The sequence below is a fragment of the Gossypium hirsutum genome, chromosome D05 (assembly GCF_007990345.1).
Source record: "Gossypium hirsutum isolate 1008001.06 chromosome D05, Gossypium_hirsutum_v2.1, whole genome shotgun sequence".
Classification (NCBI taxonomy): Eukaryota; Viridiplantae; Streptophyta; class Magnoliopsida; order Malvales; family Malvaceae; genus Gossypium; species Gossypium hirsutum.
Window position 1 is genome coordinate 38,510,429 of NC_053441.1, and position 8,593 is coordinate 38,519,021.

The 8,593-nt window shown below is 33.6% G+C and overlaps 1 non-coding gene across 1 annotated transcript; it reads left to right on the forward strand.

The window, feature by feature from the left end:
- Nucleotides 1-4,481: 4,481 nt before the first annotated feature.
- Nucleotides 4,482-4,587, forward strand: LOC121218027 (small nucleolar RNA R71). Its single transcript, XR_005914299.1, has one exon. It is a non-coding gene; the product is annotated as a small nucleolar RNA R71 (small nucleolar RNA).
- Nucleotides 4,588-8,593: the final 4,006 nt, after the last annotated feature.

An 8,593-nucleotide genomic window follows, 5' to 3' on the forward strand; every position in this document is an offset into this window, starting at 1 on the left:
ATATTTTGGCTCGGGTTTTGTATAAAGGTTCAGTAAAAAGTGTTTTCTGGCTCGAAAATAAGTACTAAGGATAAATAACAGGGTTAGCTTTTTGCTCTTGGTGTAATCTGAACAATGCCTTAGGTCATCCCTAAGTAACTCAATATTAACAAATCTAATCCACCAAACAACAAAAAATTCAACAATTTGTTATTCATACTAGCATGCTCGTTTCCTTGTATTCTCTATATCATTTGGTACATTTAATTGCTTTAATGCCTATTTACAGTGTACTATATAGAACTTAGTAGTCTAATAATAAAAATTTAGAATCAGATATCCTTATGCCAAATTTATTGTAAATACAAGCAACCTATGTGCATGCTCCTACCCAATCACTTGTATTTCTACAAGCTTAAGCATACAAATGACAAGAAAAATCAAAGAGAAGCATAAAAATTTAAAATAAATTTTCAATGTTACCCCCCACACTTTAGATAACACATTGTTCTCATTGTGTATTCCCTAATAAGGTAAGGAAAAAAGTTACTCGATTGATCGTGATAGTTCCATAGGCTATTGGTGGGTGCTTCCTCCTTTGGTCATCTAAAGCTCTAATTGTTGTGCCTCCTTCATGTGGGGTTCTTATGTAGAAAATTAGCACAAAACACCAAACAACTAATAATCTACTATTAATCCTACTCCTACAAAATTAAATTAAAATCATCCAAAATTTAATACAATCTTAAAAATAAACTTAAACAAGCTTTAATCATCCTCCTCAAAATCCATTTCATCATCTCCTTCTTCTTCTTCATCCTTTCCTTCCTCTTCTCTTTCATGTGCCTCTCCCTCTTGCTTAGGTTGTGTTGACTCAAACATGTTTAACGTATAATTAGGTACCCTAATATTGTTCTGTCGTGCAAACTCCTAAAAAATTAAGCCCAACTCTTACATCCAATGTATCATCCAATCTAATTTTGGATGACTGCTCTTTCTAACTTCTTGTTGAGCGGTTGATTTTTCTTTCCTTTGAGACGAAGCTGGAGTTGCTGTTGTCTCTTGTTGGTGTTTGTTCCACTCTTTTATCTGCTTTGCCCAAAGTTCAACGTATTGTGTAAAAAGAGTGTCACCAATGATGCTTCGAGATGGCTTTATTGATTGTTCTTTGGATACCATTAGAACACCTGTTTTTTTGCATAACGCCGTCACTAATTAGGGGAAGAAAACTCCCACTTTCTGGTTAATTCAATATTCTGATGTATATTTGTTTTTTCTGCAAAATAGCATAAAGAAGAACCGCTTGGAAAGTACTGGCATTAGACACATTTAAAACAGGAACAACTCATGTGCATAAAATTAAATCCATATTTTAGCTTCAGGAAACATTATAGCTTGATGAAAGGAGGTTGAGATATTGGTACCTAGGTGATATTTCCATTCACCCCTTCTTTCAGTTAAAAGCTTTACAATATTATCCATATTTATGTCTCGAAAGTACTCTAAATCAATTTCATTAATAAAATATTTTTCATAGTGTGGGGCATTATAAAAGTCACAAATAATTTGAGGGGTTACTTGCACTTCTTTCCCGCACACAAGTACTGTTTCCCACATATGGCCTTCAATATTTGTAGACTCTTGGTCCTGTAAAGACGCATAAAATTCTTGAATAACAAGGACCACAACAATTTCCTTTGGGACCCTTAAAAAAGATTCAGTGATGATATCTAACCAAAGGTCATATTTCCTTCCAAAAATTCAATGACGGATCAAATACCCTCTCTTGGATAACGATTTTTCCTTGAAGTTCAACAAAGTATTTTCCAACATTCGGGTTTGAAAAACTAGAGGGGCTTGGAACCATCGATGATTCTGGTTCATTAGTTCTCTGGACCTTTCTAGGAGGCATGATGTTTAATCTTACTAACTAATGAAATATCAAGCAAATAAGTTCAATGGAACAAGAAAAATTGAGTTAAAAACCTTTAACCTCGTATGATTTTGTTGGATTCCACGTCTCATTTGGTTATTCGTTTGTTCCTTGAGATGTTTTCATCCTTTCCCTACAATGAGTAAGATTGGAAGAAGAAATTTCCTAAACAAATCTAGTACAAAAAGGAAATTTTTAGTTTTTAAGGTTTAATAGATTTAAAAGGTTTTAAAAGATTAAAGAAGTTAAGAGATGTTTAAATAAGGGGATAATATGTATTTGGGTTATAAAATAGGTGTTTTAGGGGTTAAAAAATCGGGTAAAGAGAGGTTTAAGCCGCTGGGTTGCGCAAACAGGTTGGGTCAATCTGCAGAAAATTACAGTGATGTTGCGACACTGGAGGCCCGTGTCGGAAAATCCTTGGCAGTTTATTGTTGTCACAAAATTGGGGTTCCATGTCGTGACACATTTTAGACTTTTGGATTTCTGGGTAAATTGGCTTTGGTGTCGCGAAACATAAAGTCTGTTTTATGACATCGAGATAATTTTTTCAATTTCATCAAATCTGCTTTTGATGTTGCGACGTGGGGATACTGTGTTGTGACACTGGTTCTATTTTCACCCAAAATTCCAATTTTTAGAGTGTTACAGTTTATATAAAACATGAGTTTAATAAAAATTAAAACCTAGACTAAATAGTTAGCTAAATATACAATAATTTACAAAAGAAAGTTTAATACTAATAGTTTAAGTTTTACTAAAAGATTCGTTTAAAAACATTATTATTTCACAAAAGGATGATTCTTCGGTTTTATTAGTGTTGGTCTATCACCTATCATACCATTCCACCTTCTTCTGCTTATCTCTTTCCTTGCACTTGTTTTTTCGACTTGTAAGGGTTAAAGGAAGTATATCCCTTAATTCAATAGGGTTAGAAATAAATAATTCTTTACAATGCTCTCTTGACTTCCTCCTACCTTCTTCGCTCAGTTGGTGACCACACTTGAAAGTTTCAATCTCACCATTAATTTTCATGGTTAATTCATTATTTTCTAAATAAATAGTAGACCTTGAGGTGGGTAAGAAAGGTCTACCTAGTAGGATAAGTATTTCTCGATCCTTTTCAAAGTCTAGAACTACAAAATCTGTCAGGATGATAAAGCTACGTACCTTGACCAACACTTCTTTCAGTACTCCTTTTGGGTGCACTGAGGATCTTTCAACCAACTGTAGTGTTATCTGGGTATTTTTGAGTTCCCCTAACCCGAGGTTTTCAAAAATGGAGAGAGACATTAAATTAATACTAGCTCCTAAGCCACATAGAGCTCTATTAAAATGAATGCTCCCTATCTCTATGGGAATAGTAAAACTTCCTAGGTCTTTCAATTTTTGGGGAACATGTCTAGAAATAATAGCACTACAAGAAACACTTATATTAACTTGTTCACCTACATTAATCTTCCTACGCTTAGTTATAATTTCCTTTAAAAACTTGGCGTTCTTAGGGACTTTTTCAATTAATTCAATTAGGGGCAGGTTAATGTTTAATGTTTTGAACAAGTTTAGGAAACTTACAAACTCATCCTCATCTTGTTTTTGTTTTTCTTCTAGTCTTGAAGTGAATGGAATCTTTTGTAATGGCATAATATTTATTTATTTCTTTTTTTGACTCAACTATTGGTGCAATTACCTCTTCTGACTCCGATTCATCTTCAGCCTCTAGGGGTCTTTCCTGAAGATCATCGGTATTCTTCATATTTACCTCCTGAGTTGGGTGTTCTGGGATACTCAGTTCTTTACCCGATTAGAGCACTATTACTTTCACGTGCTCCTTCCCTTCCGTACGAGAATTATTTTCTGTACTGCTGGGAATATCTGTGCCAATTTGTCTTTTGATGTCACCCATAATAATCATCAATTGGCTCATTTGATCTTCAATTTACTACATGTTTTTGTTGAGTTGGTGCACTTAGATTGCACCAGCTTCACAACTATTCTCATTAACTACATCTTTCCCTTAATTCTATCTGGATGTTGACCATATACAATATGGTCACTTGGGTTGGCCCTATCCTGAGTTTTTTGCAAATAAAGAAGTTGATAGTTAGTGTTATTAAAATTTTTTGAACAATTACCTCCTTTTTGGTTTCCTCCCCATCTCAAGTTCGGGTGATCTCTCCATGCATGATTTTATGTATTTGAATAGGGATTTCCACCCTTATTTCTGATATAGTTCACATCCTCGGTAGGATTATTAATATAATGGAAGAGCGGTTTGTGTCCTCCATAGATATCTGCTGTACCCTTTTTAGTCACTATTCAGTTGATTTTGTCTATTAATTGTTGGTATTTGTCATCTTCCTGGATAGGCTTCACCATAGATGGTCTTTGGCCATATGTATGACGTTTAGTTGGCAACTAGCAAGAGTTCATTGCCATACTCTCTATTAATTCATATGCATTCTTGCACATTCTATTTATCAAGGCTCTTCCTGCTGCTCCATCTAATCCTGACCTTGAATGCACAGCCAACCTGTTGTAAAAAGTTTGCAGTTGTAATCGCTCAAGTAATCCTTGGTATGGGCATTTATGAATCAACATATTAAAACACTCCCATGCTTTGTGAAGGCTTTCTCCTTCTAACTACTTGAACATCGAAATTTCCCTTCTTAGCTAGACCGTTTTGCTGATGGGGAAGAACTTTCGTGGGAATTTTCCTGTGAGTTCATCGAATGCCGTGATTGATCCTAGTGGCTACGAATCTAGCCAAGAAAAGGCGTTATAAATTAATGAAAAGGGGAGCAACCAAAGACTTATAACATCATCAGTAACCCCATTTTTAAAATTGGAGAAACCATTTTAAATGTTGACTTGGATCCTATGTTATTGTTCTGCGAAACTACAAATTGTTCTGGATCATCTAGATCATGGTAGGCTTAATCTCAAAATTATTGGTCGTGATAGTTGGCTTCGTTATGCTCCCTTGAACCATATCCAGATTTGGTATCATATATTCTCTTAGAGTCCTCTCATTATGTGCCATGTTTAGATTTACGGGTAGCTGTGGTGGTAGTAATAGATCTTCTCGATTGTTATGCTTATCAAACAATGAATTCGTTAATTATAGCAGGTGGTGGTGGATGTTGCATTTGTGACCGCCTCCAACGTACTAACATTCAGAGTGTAAGTACTACTACAAAAAATACAGAATTTGAGGCGGTCACCGCAAGTATATGCGCCAGGTTATAATATAGTTTCTTTAAAACGAAACACTTCGTAAGTATTCCGTGGATCGTACCCAAGGAAGGCTTACTAAATTAATTCTAACCTAAACACCAATAGATCTAATTAGTACTGTAAATAAACTATATTAAGAATAAACATAAATTTTATAATTAAAGAACTAAAAATAACATAAATAAAAGGAGTCTTTAGAAAACTAGATTATAAACTAGATCAAATGTAGACACGGGTGATTAGCTCACTTTGGTATTCATAATCAATTGTCTTCTCGGGCTTTCTAGTGTAATCAACTAGTTAATACTGAGTCAACAAAAACTACTTATCTTTCGACCTCACAGTATATACCAATTTGGGTCTAATGTGTTCACCAATAGGCCATACCAATTTCTGGTTAATTCCAACCTAAATCTCTTCCTAGGGTTGTCAAGCCTAGGGTTTAAGTTCTTCCTCTCCCAAAAAGTTGATTCACTAAGAAAACTTTACATAAAAATTAATTAATCATACTTCTACTCGCTAATCTCCCATAAAAGGATTAGTTCCTCATGGAATCAATAAACATCATAAACTTGGTATTGAATATATGCATAAAGACTAAAACAAGAGTAGATTTTAGAGAATCGTATTTGTATTTGACATATGAAATGCTGAAATCCTCAAACATTTGATTGCTTCTACAAATCAAGTTCTTTGAAGAACATTAATGAAAAGAACTGAAAAGAAGTCTAAACCTTAAGAGAAAGAAAAATAAAATGAAAATTAAATTCTACAAAGTAAACTAATAATATAAAAAACTGTCCTTTAAGAAGTGTTTAAGAGCCTATTTATAGAGTTAGGGTTGTCATCATCATCAACCCTAGGTCAGCTGATGCTCTCGTATTTAAATTTTGATTGTGCAGAACAAAACACCCCTTGCTCATAAGTGTTTCTTGTACAGGATTGATGTCGCGACACCCTAGTGCTTGTGTTGCAACATCTAAGGCAACATGCTCATATTCCAAATATCTTCAGGGGTGTGTCGCAACATCCTCAGGACCTGTTGCGACACCGGAGGCAGTCTTGGAAATTTTCTATTCTGCTCCCTAGGTTGTTACATCAAATTCTTTGTATTACTACACATCGACCAATATCAAGTTAGCACGCCTTCTAATTGTCTCCTGCACACCCACAAAGTATATTATCTCACCCTTAGGCCTCATTCGACCCCTAAGGTTAATAAAAGACACAAATTGTACTTTTTAGTGAATGTAAATGAAATTATGAAAACTCGACTTAAACGTAACAAAAGTGCTTCTATTCAAGCTCCTAAAATGCAAAAATAGTTTAATTTGTTACACCAAATTACGAAAAATCAAAATCCCACACACTTAAGTCATTACTTGTCCTCAAGCAATGCAAACATATAATTAAAATAAACTACAAAGAATGTATGAAAACAAAAAGAAAAAAATTAGTTGTAAATAAAAGTAAACCAAATGACAAAATGTAAAAATAAAATTTTGTGACTTGGTTTCGTTATTTAAACAAGCTAGAATTAGTGAATATGGATGCAAATAAGAACCTCACACCTCGACTACCCTACACTTAACTTTGCTTGTCCTCAAGTAAACCAAGTCTAGACACGTAGCATGCAATAAGAATACGTCCCTTGGATTTTATTACTACTAAGAACATGATTACAATTCTTATCGCACAAGTAACTAAATCTTGATAGTTCGATGTTTTTAAAATTTTTAAAGAAAAAATAGGATTAGTTTACAAATTTACATTACTAACAAATTAGAAGTAATTCCCATGACCAAATATTTAACAATATCACCATTAATATAAATCAAACATATATGTAGTAGACACAATTATGTGAATCAGAAAATATTCATTGAGGATATTTGTTAGCAATTCCAGAATATTATGCACTAAGAACACTTAAGTCGCATTGGTCTTCTAGGCTTGTAACATTTTGAGGCTTAGGACGGTATGGGTTCAAAGAAAGATATGGCTTAAAATGGTTCAAACATTGGAAATAGTTAGGCACATGACATTGTTCCCTCTCTTCCCCCTTAATGTCCCTTCCAAGCTCACCGCCTTTTGTCTCCCTCTCTCACCTACCTTATCTCTCCTTGTAAGAAGATACAATATGATACTAGCAACTATGGTCGGCTTAACAACTTTTGGTGCACTGATGGCTGAGTTTTCACTCGCTTTTGTGACTTTTTGTTTTGTCACTTGACTTTTTACTCTTTTCTCAGTCATAGTGTTTTTGTTTCTATTCTATACTTTTTCCACTCGTTTTTACTTTTGAGTTTTTCATTTTCATTTTCACACATTTTTACTTGACCTATAATAATTGTATCACATTGTTTCTTTCTATTTCGCTCTTTTTTTAAATCACCGTAATGTATCTACCTAAACCCTCAATATATATGGCCCGATGTCTATTTTGTAATGTTTTAAAGGACCAAGGATAGGGAAAAGTTCAAGTTTTATGTGTGGTCTTTGGGTTTCAATTTTGCTGATTCATCAAAAAAGAGTATGGTCATTTGAGAACTGACTATTCAAACAATGCCTTAGGTCATCCCTAAGCATCCCACCATTCAGAATTTCTCTCATGCTTCAAATTAAACCAAATAAATAATAATCAATTCAAGCATTCATGTCTCTATGGCTATCTATAAAACTTATATCTCATATGGCATCATCAAACATTCTTACTTTGGTACTTCTAATCTATTATGCAATTTAACTAGGCAACCTAATCAATTTCCATTAAAATAATCAAATTATCTCATATCAATAAAAAAATTCATGTTTGACAAAAATCATTACATGTTTCATTATTTTCAACCACTATTCACAGTGTTAATATAATCCAAGCACTATGCAACAGAAAAATAATATATATATTTTAAAAATAATCAACTAAAGCAAAGTAAACACATAAACTAAAACACACAAACTAATCGTATGCACTTCCCCTTACACTTTAGAACATACATTGCCTTTAATGAAAAACAGTGCAAAGAAGAAAACTTCCCTGAGTAAGTCGTATCCTTGTTGTTATGATAATCCCGGGACTTGTGTGCTCCAAGCTGACGAAAAGGTAACTAAAAAATATAACGACAAGAAATATGAAATAAAAAGAAAAAAAGAAGTGTCTATAATGGATGATAGAATGTCTAAAAATATTCGAATGAACTTGGGCTTTTAATGTTGTAAGATGCGTCTTGTCTAGGAGGTCGCGACATCAAGCCCAATTTCTAGCTTCTTTGATTTTTTTCGATTTTGTCCAACCATAGTATCTACACCTAAAAAAAACTTTCACACAAATAACATTAATACTAAATAATAAAAATGACGAGAAAGAACAAAAAAAATAAAAAAAATTGAAAAATAAAACAAAATGTAAAAATTCTTTAGAAATTGGGACAATCTATATCGCTA